The sequence below is a fragment of the Lactuca serriola genome, chromosome 9, assembly GCF_051521515.1.
Source record: "Lactuca serriola cultivar US96UC23 chromosome 9, Lser_US96UC23_V15, whole genome shotgun sequence".
Classification (NCBI taxonomy): domain Eukaryota; kingdom Viridiplantae; phylum Streptophyta; class Magnoliopsida; order Asterales; family Asteraceae; genus Lactuca; species Lactuca serriola.
The window spans coordinates 206060494-206075384 of record NC_136416.1 but is presented as its reverse complement, the minus strand read 5'-3'; positions in this window follow the sequence as shown (position 1 = coordinate 206075384).

Here is a 14891-nt window from a genome sequence, read left to right as displayed (position 1 = left end):
ACAATAGCCTATATGGGTTATCTTTGATTGGTTACTCATGCATGAATACTGCTTGATTTGTGCTTATAGGGGTTCTAGCTAGCCTCAACTAACTAGTAAGTGGATATGTAATGGTATTCACAAACTAGTTAGGGAAGGATGATAGGGACTCGTTGTGTGGCTGATGGCGGAGAGGTCCCTAGGTCAAGCATAGGAAGAGGTTAGCTTGGAGAACATAATTGATAGAAGGAATTTGGTGAAGTCAAGGCAGTCCTTGATGAAAGTACGGATACATGTAGAAGGTAGTATGGGCCAGTACTACTGGAAGCAGATGATCCGTACTCGAGTCAAGGGAGGCTGAGATGGAACCAAGGGCCTAGGAGCGTACAAGACATCTCGAGAGTATGTATGACCTTGACGTTTACATGTTTTATTTGAGAATGGAGGTTACACGTCATGGAGCGGGAGGGTCAAGGTCTGGATCCGGTTCTGGATCAGGCTCGGGTGAGGGATTCGAGCATGTTGATGACGGGCTACGCGAGTTCATCGTGTCTGAGATCACGACAGGTATCCATGAGGCGACCCCAGTTATTTTCCAGTCGATTAAGAAGGGGATTGTTGAGCTGATGGAGGATTGCCTCCGAGCATTCAGGAGTGACTTGGCATACGCACATGCTGTCCTTCAAGGACTTCGGATGGAGTGGTGCGCCAGACATTCACGGGGTGAAGGACCCTATTGTGGCCAGGAGATGGATTGCAGACATCGAGTCTGCATAGTTGACGAGCTTCTTCCTGATGGGGTCGAAGGTCCACTTTCCTATGGGTTGTTTGAGGGATCGAGCCAGAGATTGGTGGGAGTTAGTGGGTGATTCACTAGGGGGCCCCAGCCATTGAGGCTATGACTAGGTCTGATTTTGTGATCAGGTTTAGGGCTGAGTTTGTGTCATCTGTGGAGCTTCAACAGCTAGCCAGAGAGTTTCTTGATACGAGGCAGACTATTGAGACTGTAGCAGAGATCACCGCCAACTTCCAGGAGAGGGCCTTGTTCGTACCTCAGTACGCAAGGGATGAGGAGATACGTAAGACCCGCTATCATGATATGTTGAGGGCTGACATTCGAGAGCATGTCAGCTATTCTACTTGCCCAACTCTGGATTTCATGATTTCCAGGGAAAGAGAAAGGGATATTGATTTGGAGCACCTCAGGAAGAGGAAAGCGGAGACGGGATAGGTTGCTAGGGTTTCAGGGAAGTAACCCAAGGGATTTGAAGCTAGGTCGAAGAGCCAGTAGGGCCGAGAGCGCTGTGGCAAATGTGGTAGGTCACATGAGGGATTTTGCCGCACTGGGTCAGGATCAAGCTATTATAAGTGCGGCAAAACTAGGCACTTTGGTAGGGATTGTACTGCCGCCACCCCCACAGTTCTGACATCAGACCAGATTTGCTTCCGTTGCAATCAGCGGGGCGATAAAAAGGCCAACTGCCCTAGATTGTCGGCAGCGACAGCAGTAGCGCTAGTGGTGGCACTGACTCCAGTGACAGCACGGGTTGTGGATGGCCAGAAGGTCAAGGTAGAGGCTCCAGTGGTGCGGAGCCGAGCATTCCAGTTGACAGCCGAGGAGGCAGGCGCCGCACCTAATGTGGTGACAGTTATGATTTCTTCTCTCTACTCTTTTATGTTATGTCGGTGTAATTTTGATATGTTATATATGTGCTCTGTTTAGGATCGTTCCATGTGAACGATATCCTAGTTCAACTGCTGTTTGATTCGAGTGCTACCTGATCGTTTGTTTCTCTTGCGCTTAAGACGTTTCCTGAGTCATTGGGCGCGTTAGATAGCCCTCTAAAGGTCGAGATTGTAGATGACCGGTCATTGCGAGCATCAGAGGTTTTCAAAGATTGCATTTTAAGATTTTTCGAGGAGCACTACCTGGAAGACTTGGTTTCCATACCTTTTTGGGGGAACAAGGTTATTATTGGCATGGATTGGCTAAACCAAATGGGGCGGTGATCGACTGCGCGCAGCAGTTGGTGCGTATTATGTTGGGATTAAAACCCTAATTGAGATTTGATGAACAAGATGCGGAAAATAAGAATAAACACAAATATGAAGATTAGATCGAATGATCACTCGATTTATTCAAAACATGAGGAATAAATTACACTTTCAGCATAGACTAAAGAATCTAACACTACATAAGAAATGTCACAACATGGCACGTACATTTTGCCTCACTCTTAACCCTAATAATGAATAATACATGACTATTTATAGGGAAAATACAAGTCTTGGGCTTTTAACCTACATTTCATCAAGGGGGCCCATTGCCATCATCCATGGAGTGCTTTGAAACCCTACAATCTCCCCCCTCAAAGTATGGAATGGATGACAATTCTTTAACTTCCAAAACAAGCATCTAGCAAATCAAAAGATCTTGCAATGAGGAATATATGAAGCAATCCACGAATCTTGATTCTTTAATTGTCTTCAAACACAGGCTCTAGGATATATAAACTAAGCACTGAAGTAATGCCTTTAAACTTCATTTTCGAATGTAATCCCAAAAAAATCTTCATGAAAACCAAACCCGCCATAAAGACCCATTTCAAAACAAAGAAACCAAATCACTTCTTGTCTTTGAAGAGTTCCCTCTCCAAGTCACAATGATCTTCAAATAGGCTAATGATATAAGACAACAAAAAATATCATGTAACAACCCAAATTTTATGTAACAACGTGAATTTCAAAATAAATTTTCACAATTTATAAAAACATTTCTCATTAACTTTTCATAAAAACATTAAGTTTAAATCCCAATTCACTTGATACAAAATCCCAAGATCATAAGCATATCAAAATCCCATGCGTGTGTACAGATCAAGCCGGCGCCTTCCCACGGTCATCGCTAGTACCTGAAACAACAACACTAACACTATAAGCACAAAGCTTAGTGAGTTCCCCAAAATACCACAAACATATCACATATATTAGCCACTCGAGGCTATAACTCTATGGGTCCGTGCACCCAAGCTCTATGAACCCTCAGGTTCTAACTCTGGGAACCTTCCGGTTCCAACTCTATAATCATGCACAGCATAAATCACATAGACATCATGCAGTACAACACATAGCATACACATAACATACATACTCTAACACATAACTCTATGGTATAGTTAGAAGACTCACCTCGCGTATCTCGATGACTCACGAATCCTGAAATCCCTCGTGCTCGATCCTCCGAGCTATAATCCTCCTATAACATCATATGTATCTAGTTAACACTTTTAACACTAAGGTTGACTGTCCCTCAAAAGTCAACACTGGTCAACTTTGGTCAACGGTCAATGGTCAACGGTCAACGGTCAACGGTCAACTTTGACCGGACTCGGTGAGTGCACTAAGGCGACTCGGCGAGTCTAGACGTTTTCACCAACTCTCTAGGATTACCTTTTTACACGTCGAGTCCCCCCCTAACTCGACGAGTTCCACCTGGCAGAATCGCGGGGCCACCCCGACTCAACTCGTCGAGTCTCAAGAACAACTCGGCGAGTCCCAGCTCGACTCAGTCCACCTGACCACCCTCTCCAACTCGCCCTGACTCACTGAGTCAACCTATAACTCGACTGGACCACTCACTGGCCGATCTAAGGGCAATCTTCAAGCTACTGGCCAAGTCTGCTCATCGGGCTCGGCGAGTCCATGCCATGCAATCACTCAAACTTGCTTCTAAGGTTAGATCTGCTCCAACAATTCGTAGATCTGGCCTTCCTAGACTGATTCATCACGTAAAGCCCTTATCTTGGTGTTCACAACACACCCTATGGCTCATAAATAGCATTTTAACCCAAGGCATAAGGATTCCAATCCAAAACCTCCATTGATTCACAGAAAGCTCGGGCAAAGGGACACTCTGGACCTCCAAGGGTCCAGATCTATGGTCTAAATCGCTTAAGGGGCCAAGGGGGCTCTAAATCTAGCCACAAAAGGGTTCAATAAACCCTAAATCAAATAAACATCAACATAGAAGAGGATAGCTCGAAGATATTACCACAATAGTGATGCTCTGGACTCCAAACTCTCAGAAAATGGCTCCCCTTGCTTTCCCCTTAGCTGTTCCTCCCTTTCCCTTGCAAGATGACACCTCCAAGATCAATAATGGCCTCCTACTTTGCTCCAAACGCTCACACTTGATTAGGGTTTCACTTAAGGGACTAGTGAGCACAAATGACGGCCATAAGGCACTTTAAATAGGTCCCAAACCTGAGAAATTAGGGTTTCATTAAATAGCACAGACTCGCTGAGTCCATATCTTGGACTCGCTGAGTCCAGGCGCGAACCCGCGTCCAAATCGCGATCCTAGTCGGCGAGTCTGAGCTCCAACTCGCCGAGTACCCTTACAAAACAACAAAAATTGAAAGCATAAAAGATACCTGGAAATCCGGGCTATTACAACTCTCCCCCACTAGAACTAGACTTCGCCCTCGAAGTCTCGATCTATAAATAGCTCCGGATGCTGCTCACGCATCTCACGCTCCGGCCCCCAGATCATCTATGATCCCTTCCGATGTTGCCACTGAAGCAACACCAAGGGTACCTCCTTGTTCCTCAGAACCTTGATCTTCCGATCACTGATGCCCACCGGCCTCTCGGCATAATTCAAGCTCCCATCCACCTGAATATCCTCTAATGGAACCACTGCCGACTCATCGGCTATACACTTTCTCAGCTGCGACACATGAAAAGTGTCGTGAATCTGCCCCAACTCTGCTGGTAAATCCAAATGATAGGCTACCCGGCCTACCCTCGCAACCACACGGAATGGACCAATATATCGGGGCCCCAATTTGCCCGTCTTCCTGAATCGAATCACTCCTTTCCAAGGAGAGACCTTCAGGAGAACGAGATCGCCGACCTGAAACTCAAGCTCGGATCGACGTCTGTCCGCATAACTCTTTTGTCGGCTCTGAGCGGTCATTAACCTCTGTTTGACCTGCTGAATCTGCTTTGTCGTCTGAAGCACGATCTCTGTACTACCCATCACTCTCCACCCAACCTCTCCCCAACAAATGGGGGTCCGACACCTCCTCCCATACAACAGCTCAAAGGGTGGCATACCAATGCTCGAATGATGGTTGTTGTTGTAGGAAAACTCTGCCAAGGGTAAATACACATCCCAGCTACCCCCGAAATCCAACACACATGCTCGGAGCATGTCCTCAAGCGTCTGAATTGTCCGCTCACTCTGACCGTTTGTCTGGGGATGATATACGGTACTAAAATGCAGTCTAGTACCCAACACCTCATGAAATTTCTTCCAGAATCTGGAAGTGAAACGCACATCACGGTCCGAAACAATCGAGATCGGCACCCCATGCCGAGATACCACTTCCCTCACATATATCTCTGCCAACTTTTCCGCTGAAGAACTCTCACTGATGGCAAGGAAGTGAGCGCTCTTCGTCAGCCTGTCCACAATCACCCAAATTGCATCAACTGCTCTGGCAGTCCTCGGTAATTTGGTGATGAAATCCATGGTGATCTGTTCCCACTTCCACTCGGGAACCTCCAATGGCTGTAACTTGCCATGCGGTCTCTGGTGCTTGGCCTTAACCCTGCGGCAGGTCAAGCACCTCTCAACAAACCATGCGACATCCCTCTTCATACAGGACCTCCAATACTCTTTCCTCAAATCCAAATACATCTTCGTAGCCCCCAGATGGATCGAAAATTTCGACCGGTGAGCCTCTTCCATCAAAGTAGTACGCGTACCGCCCACAAACGGTACCAAAATCCGACCTTGAAAAGTCATAAGCCCTCGACGATCCGTAACAAACTCTGAAACCAAACCAACAACCCGTTCCCTCTTCTGCATCTCCGGTCGCACAGCCTCGGCCTGTGCCCCACGAATGGCATCCAGTACCGGAGCTATCACGGTCAATCTCAAACATACATCTCGCAGTGGAGTGCTCTCCGCCCAGCGGCTCAACGCATCAGCTACCACATTAGCCTTGCCTGGTTGGTACAGGATCTCACAATCATAATCCTTGACCACATCCAACCACCTCCTCTGTCGCATATTTAGGTTGGGCTGATCCATCAAGTACCTCAAACTCTTATGGTCCGTGTATATTGTACACCGAACCCCATACAAGTAGTGACGCCAAATCTTAAGGGCGAACACTACTGCCCCCAACTCTAGATCATGGGTGGGATATCTCGTCTCATGAGGCTTCAGCTGCCTCGATGCATATGCTATCACATGCCCCCTCTGCATCAGCACTGCACCCAGCCCCAAAATCGATGCATCACAATATACTACAAAATCCTCCATCCCTTCCGGGAGAACTAATACCGGGGCTTCGCACAACCTTTGGCGTAGTGTCTCAAAGGAGGTCTGCTGCTCGGGACCCCATGAGAATGCAACACCCTTCCGGGTCAATCTGGTGAGTGGCACTGCGATCTTGAGGAAATCCTTGATAAATCTCCGATAATACCCTGCCAACCCAAGGAAACTCCTGATCTCAGAGGGTGACTTTGGCACCTCCCAACTCATCACCGCCACACCCTTGGCCGGATCGACCAATATCCCTTCCTGATTAACAAGATGCCCTAGGAACTGGACCTCCCGAAACCAGAAATCACACTTGGAGAACTTTGCATAAAGCTTCTCCGATCTCAAAACCCCAAGGACCTCCCTCAAATGCTCCTCATGCTGCTCTCTAGATCTCGAATACACCAGAATATCATCGATAAATACAATCACCGACCGATCCAACATCGGCCTACATACCCTGTTCATGAGATCCATGAACACAGCCGGGGCATTGGTGAGCCCAAAAGGCATCACCACAAACTCATAATGCCCATATCGCGTCCTGAACGTTGTCTTCTGGACGTCCTCATCCCGCACTCTCACCTGATGATATCCCAACCTCAAATCAATCTTGGAGAACCAAGATGCTCCCTGCAACTGGTCGAATAAATCGTTGATCCTCGGCAACGGGTAACGGTTCTTGACCGTCAGCTTGTTCAACTCCCGGTAGTCAATGCACATCCGGTGTGAACCATCCTTCTTCATGACGAACAAAATAGGTGCTCCCCACGGCGAGCTGCTCGGCCGAATAAATCCCTTCCCCAACAACTCTTGGAGCTGCGAGGATAACTCTTGCATCTCTGGAGGTGCAAGGCGATAAGGCACCTTAGCGATAGGCGCAGCCCCCGGAACCAAATCGATACCGAACTCCACTTGCCTCACAGGAGGCACACCCGGCAACTCCTCGGGAAATACATCCGGGAACTCGCGCACTACCGGAACCTCCTCAACTGAACTCGGCCTCTCGGAAATCACCCGCGTATCCATTACATACGCCACAAAACCCTTACAGCCCTGCTGTAGACACTTTCTCGCCCTGGCGGCCAAACAAAACGCTGATCCTGAACGTGTACCCTCGCCGTATACCGAAAGAACTCCCCCACTAGGGTCTCGTATGGTCACCAGCTGACGCTCGCAGTCGATCACCGCACGGAATCTGCTCAACCAGTCCATGCCCACAATGACACAGACATCACCCATCGCAATAGGAAACAGATCAATCAGAAACTCAACGCCGAAAATCTCTATCACGCATCCTCGGAGAACCTCCGCGGCATAAATCACTCTCTCATCAGCTATGGAAACTCTCAGAGGCCGACTCAACGCCTCACGACTAACACTGATATGCTGACTAAAGGACAAGGATACAAATAACCGACTCGCACACGAGTCAAACAACACTAAAGCAGGTACAGAGTTCACAAGGAAAGTACCTACACATAACATAATATAAGCATAATATCTCGACATCAAAATAAATACATGAAAGAAAACATACCAGCCACAACATCGGGCGCAGCGCGGACCTCCTCCGCAGTCAGCTGGAAGGCTCTCCCTCGAGCTCTCGGCGCCTCGGCCTTCACAGACCGACTCTCTGTAGCTCTGATGGCGGTAGGAGCATATCCCTGAGATGCTCCGCGCAACTGCGGACACTCCGCCTTCCGGTGTCCGGTCTAATTGCAGTGGAAGCACACAGCAAACCCCTTGGGGCAATCCTTGGCCATATGCCCCTCCTTGCCACATTTGTAGCAAGATCCCGCTTTGCAGACTCCATCGTGACCCTTGCCACACTTCCCACAAGTGCGGGCCTTATGGCTCCCTGGTTTGGGATCAGCGGGCTTGGCCCGCTTGGCTGCCGGCTGAGACTGTGCCGGTCGCCGATCCCTCCCTTGAGACTCCGCCTCCTCCCTGGCCTGAGTCTCAAGCTCAAACAATCGGGTTATCAATATGATTCCCCTGATAACATCGAAATTACAATACTAGACCCAAAATCATAAACGATCATACAGATAACAAGAGATGATTCTCATTAAATAAAACTCATTATCAATTGTTAATTGGTCAACAGTAGACGAGAACAAAATTGATTAAGTCAATCAAAATCGATTTGATGACCACAATACAAGAACCGGACTGAATCAATAAGTGAATCAAATAGAAACTAAGAATCGTAAAATCCATCAGAGCAAAAGAATGTTCAATCGTAATAAAGTTAGACTTTCGTGATTCAGAAAATTGATTTCTAACATCGATAAAAGAACAAGAAAACGAATAGTGAACCTAAACAATGGGCTTTCTAGATGAAACAAATGAACAGTAAGCGATTAAAAGAAAAGAATAGGCTCAATGACATCGGCTGGAAAAATATATCGGTAAAAAAGCAACTAGGTCATTATGGGCGGAATATAACAGTGAGAAGAAATTCCTCAGTGGCAATAAAAATGAATAAAAGAGAATAAGATCGAAATCACCATGATGAATAGTAACCGAATACATAAGTTTACATGAACAGTAGCTTGAACAGAAAGCTTGATTCTAACATGCCAAAACACCAATAATCTTCAATATATGTGGACAAAATCATCAAATCAAGAACCAATACTTCAAAAATCAAAAGATCTTCAAAGATCTGGTCTAATACCACTTGTTGGGATTAAAAGCCTAATTGAGATTTGATGAACAAGATGCGGAAAATAAGAACAAACACAAATATGAAGATTAAGTCGAATGATCACTCAATTTATTCAAAACATGAGGAATAAATTACACTTTCAGCATAGACTAAAGAATCTAACACTACATAAGAAACCTCACAACGTGGCGGCTACATTTTGCCTCACTCTTAACCCTAAGAATGACTAATACATGACTATATATAGGGAAAAGACAAGTCTTGGGCTTTTAACCTACATTTCATCAAGGGGTCCCATTGTCATCATCCATGGAGTGCTTTGAAACCCTACAGATTAGGACCCCAATTAGGGAGAGCTGGTGATTCAGGGCGAGAGTCCACAACGAGGACCAGCCATATGTTTAGCAGCGAGGACTAGGCGCTACCTCCAGCATGGTTGCACAGGATATATTACCTACGTTATGGATACACGGGAGGCTGGTAAGGCAACCGTGGGCGATGTGCCGGTGGTACGAGAGTTTGCAGATGTATTCGCCAAGGAGCTGCCTAAGAAACCCCCGGAGAGGCAGGTAGAGTTCAAGATCAACCTAGTCCCTCGTGCGGATCCGATAGCCAAGGCACCGTATCGGTTGGCTCCACCTGAGATGCGGGAGTTGTCTACACAGCTGCAGGAGCTGTTAGACAAGGGATTCATTAGACCGAACAGTTCGCCCTGGGGAGTCCCGATTTTATTTGTGAAAAAGAAGGACGGGTCGCATCGGATGTGTATAGATTATCCGGAGATGAATAAGGTAACAGTGAAGAACCGTTACCCACTCCCAAGGATTGATGATGTTTTTGTCTAGCTTCTGGGAGCATATTGGTTCACCAAGATTGATCTGCGTTCAAGTTATCATCTGATGAGGGTCCGAGAGGAGGATGTGCAAAAGACTGCGTTTCGGACATGATATGGTCACTATGAGTTTGTAGTGATGCCTTTTAGGCTCACCAATGCTCCTGTCGCATTCATGGATCTCATGAACCGCGTGTGTAGACCGATGTTGGATCGTTCTGTGATAGTTTTCATTGATGACAGCTTGGTCTATTTTAAGACTCGGGAGCAACATGAGGAGCACTTGTCAATTAGTATGAGTTCTCAAAGTGCGAGTTCTGGTTGCACGAGGTGCAGTTTCTTGGGCACCTCGTCAATTAGGATGAGATTTCAGTCGATCCAGCCAAAGTGGAGGTTGTGAAGAGGTGGGAGGTCCCGAAGTCTCCATCTGAGATTCAGAGCATCCTAGGATTGGCAGGTTATTATCGGAGATTCATTTAGGATTTCTCCAAGATAGTCGTGCCCTTGACCTGGTTGACAAGGAAATTCGTGGTCTTTTGTTGGGGGTTAGAGTAGCAGGATGCGTTTGAGACATTGAGACAGAGATTGTTCAAGGCTCCATACTTATCCCTACCAGAGCGCATCGAGGATTTTATAGTATATTGTGATGCGTCCATCATGGGTTTGGGCGCGATATTAATACAGAGAGGGCATGTGATCGCTTATGCTTCGAGGCAGCTAAGGCCTCACGAGGCGAGCTATCCGACGCACGATTTGGAGCAGGGGCACTATTGTCGTCGCTCTCAATATTTGGCGTCATTACCTCTATGGGGTTCGTTGTACCATTTACACAGACCACAAGAACCTGAGGTATCTCTTGGATTAGCCAAATCTGAATATGAGGCAGCGTCAGTTGCTTGATGTGGTAAAGGATTCTGATTATGAGATCCACTACCACTCGGGGAAGGCCAATGTCGTGGCCGATGCACTTAGCTGCAAGGCAATACCGATCAGGGATATTTGTATGAGGATGACAGTTGTCACTCCGTTGTTGGAGCAGATTCGGGAGGCCCAACATGAGGCCATTAAGGAGGAACATCAGACGAGCGAGCATATTGTGGGATAGGTTTCCTCCTTCGACTATGACAGCCGTGGATTGTTGACTCTTCACCATAGGGTGTGGATCCAATACCACGGAGGTGTGCGCCAGGGATTGATGGATGAGGGTACAAATCAAGGTTCTTTTTATCAACCCCGGACTAACGAAGATATAAAGAGATCTTTATCTTGATTATTGGTGGACCTGTATGAAGATGGATGTAGCTTAGTTTATGGAGAGATACATGACGTGCAGGAAGGTCAAGGCTGAGCACCAGAGGCCTCATGGCAAGGTCCAACCGTTAGACATCATGTTGTGGAAATGGGAGGATATTACTATGGATTTCATCACGAAGCCTCCCCGGACCGCGCAAGGAGTGGATTCGAGTTGGTTCATCGTTGATCGATTAACCAAGAGCACCCATTTTATTCCGATTCAGGAGAGCATTTCAGAAGAAAAGTTGGTCGAGATCTATATCAGCGAGGTAATGGCGTGACATGGGGTGCCAGTTTCAATGATTTCTGACAGAGACGTGCAGTTCACTTCTAGGTTCTGGAAGATGTTTCATGATGAGCTGGGTACTCTTCTGCACTTTAGCATCGCCTTTCACCCGCAGATGGATGGTCAGAGCGAGCGGACCATCCAAACTTTGGAGGATATGTGTCACGCCACCAAACCGGAACGGCGAAAATGTTCGGGGGAGGAGGACGTCATGTTTAGTATCACAACACATACATCATAGTAATCAAAGTAACAAACAACCACTGCATTAATATGAAAGTGTTTACAAAGTATGTGGTTTACAAAAGATAGACACCAAATGTAAAATAACAAAACAAGACATGAAGCTACTATGGTCGATCTTCTGAATCCCAGAGTGCGTACCTATCTACTACTCTACTAAGAATCCAAGTTATTTTGAAAGAGTAGATCAGCATTTAAGCCGGTGAGTTCATAAGTATTCAAGTGATATAAAGTAAACTGAAAGTTCTTTTTAGAAAAGTTCATCTGTAACTTCAGAAAATCTTATACCTTCTGATGTGATGATTTAGTGTAAAAATGACTCCACAATTCCTTCTATGAGTAATAAATGGATACAAGTTATATACAATTTAGCGTAAACAAACAATCGATTGTGTGAATCTACCCTAAGCCCACAACCAAACAAGGAACGGGGAATGAGGCGGAAATCACACATCCCATTGTTTGTTAGATCTTCACTGTATATATAACCCTGGCGTATTCATTTGGTACTTACGGAATTAACTGTAATTGTTCTTCTACTTAAATAATGATGTCTTGAAATAAATAATCTTATTTGTTTCTAGAAAGTAATGTTTTAAATCGTTTACTATTAAAATGATGATGTTTATCCCGGAAAATCCTATATTTTCCTCAATGTGAAAAGTAGTCTTAAATGAACCAAGACCGAAAAATGTAAGTAAATATGTCATACTTCAACTGGAAATGTATAGTTTTATCAGTAGATAAAACTATAGGAAGCTTGAAATTGTACATAAAAGTAATTGTAATATTACTTTTCCCGTAAAATTGAATACCATAATAGTTGTCTATCCTATGAGTTTTCATAACCATACTAAGATAAATTTGCCTGCTGCGACGTTCTTCAGCTGTCACCCCATGGACTGTAGCTAACAGTTAGGGTGCGGGATCATCTGTCCCGTATAGATCTATACACGCTTATCACGTTCTCCGGGTGGAGATTTTGGTTATAAATCAGGGCTTTCTTGTATACCTTGATAGGTATGATGAAGACGAAATGCCTCACATATTCTCAACTAAGTCACGTATTCTAAAAATGTATATGAATGATTTCTGAAAAGATTACCCTTTCTATAGTGTTGACAAAGCCATAATAATGAGTTGTGTTTTCGTGTACAAACATAATGGTATTGTTGAAATGGTTACCCTTGGTATGATGTAGTATGCAGTCATATAAATAAAACATATTTCTAACTATAAAACGTATTGTATCCCATGAGGGTGACCTTGTAATGTGTGATGTTTTATAATTTAACAACTTCATATGATAGTTATAACAATAGTATGAAAAGTATAGCAAAAGATTTATGTTTTTTTACACAAGTTTGACCGTGTGTTTACTTGTATTCCCCCCCCCCCCCCCCTTAAAAGTGTTTAAAAGCATTTAAAAGAATTTGAAAGTGTAGTGATAGGGGTATGAAATCACCTGGTAAATGGTGAATCTGGCAGTGTTTCCTTTCTAGGAATGATCTCTCTTGACGAAACCACGGGCTTCTGGTGAAGAAACGAGCTTCACGCGGGCAACACTTTGACAGGAAATGAGTTAGTTTCTTTGGATATTTGGGCCTTCGGGACTCGTTTCGTGTGCTAGGGGTGTTACCGGGGCTTCGGGGTGGTTTAGAGGTGCCTAAAACTGATAAAGTATACGAGAGAGGATGGAAATGAGGAACCAAGGCTGACTGCCCTTGATTTCTATTTATAGGCTGGAAGTTTAGGGTTCATGTTGTGAACCACATGGTCACATCGTGGCCTTGGTCCTACTCAGTTCATGGCGTTCGTCATCAGCCACTTGCTCTAGAAGGTGTCAAATCTCTGAGTTCACGTTGTGAGCTCTGACACAGTGTGGATACTTGTGCATCGAACTTCAAAAATTCATATCTCTCGCATACAAGCTCCGTTTTTGACGTTCTTTATATCCACGCGTAGGTGAGATTATTCTCTACAACTTTTGTTTAGACTCCGTTGGCTAATTTTGAATTTATTTTTAATATTATATTTTTAACAGGCAGGGACTGGAAAAGTCCTTTAAAAATTCATAATTTCTTCATCTGACGTCCGTTTTTGTCTGTCTTTTTACCATTGTACTACTATTGTCGAGATCTTCAATTCTCGTTTAGGTCACATTAGCTAAAAGTTGCTCAATCTCTATATAGAGTTTTTAGCTGTCTACTGCTACATCTGAAAAATTAGAAAAATCATAACTTTCTCATACAAAGTAAGATTTGGACATTCTTTTTATACACATTTACGGTTTGATGATATGTATGACTTTAATTTATCTACCTAAAGCTAAAAAGTATTTTATTGAAATTTTGCATTTTATGCTTAACAGTGCTTTACCAGCTAAAAACTTTCGGCGGAGTTCTCCTATAATAACAACTATCATGTGAGTATCGAACGTCCACCTATCGAGATGTTGTATGAGAGGAAGTGCATGACCCCGATATGTTGGGGTGAGGTTGGTCATGATGGGTTTTATACAAACAATCTTATGTGTGCATGCAACCCTAGAATTGGATCTATGTTTTCACTATTAGATACACAACATTATGAAAACATAATAAAACCCTAATGAGTCACACTATTTTCGAAATTCACCAAGAAGATTAGAATACATACCTTTTGTTGTTATATAGTAATAACAACTCAAACCCTCCTTGTAATGGCTTTAGAAAGCTTAGATTCACAAGTGTCACTCCTTTAATGGCTCACAAACACCAAGAGCAAGAGGATGAAGAATGATAAGAGAGGAGGCACCCAAAAACGTGTGCAAACCCTAAGGAAACTCTTAGCCATGTTTTTGGTGCTCTAGGGATCCTTAAATAGTGAGGCTATTAGGGTTATCTAACAGGGAAACCCTAATTTGACTGTTTAAGCTCTAAGCAACCCATGTACTCCCTCCTTAGAGGCCTAGGACGATTTCTAATGGGTTTCCCCATAGAATCCATCCACCCCTCTAATATAGAGTCCATTAGCCCAATATTCAACTATCAGACAATTGACAGTTCTAGTCCCTTAAGTTTAATTAATGTCTTTTAGCCACAAAATTAATTATTTACTAATATTAATTAACCAATATGATTTCTCCTTTAATGTATTATTCTCATAATATATTAATAAATCATAATTAATCCTCTCTCTCCATAATTCATCCTATCAAGTTGCTTTGGTGAAGGCAACGCAAAAGGACCATGCACCATCGGGTCAAGTA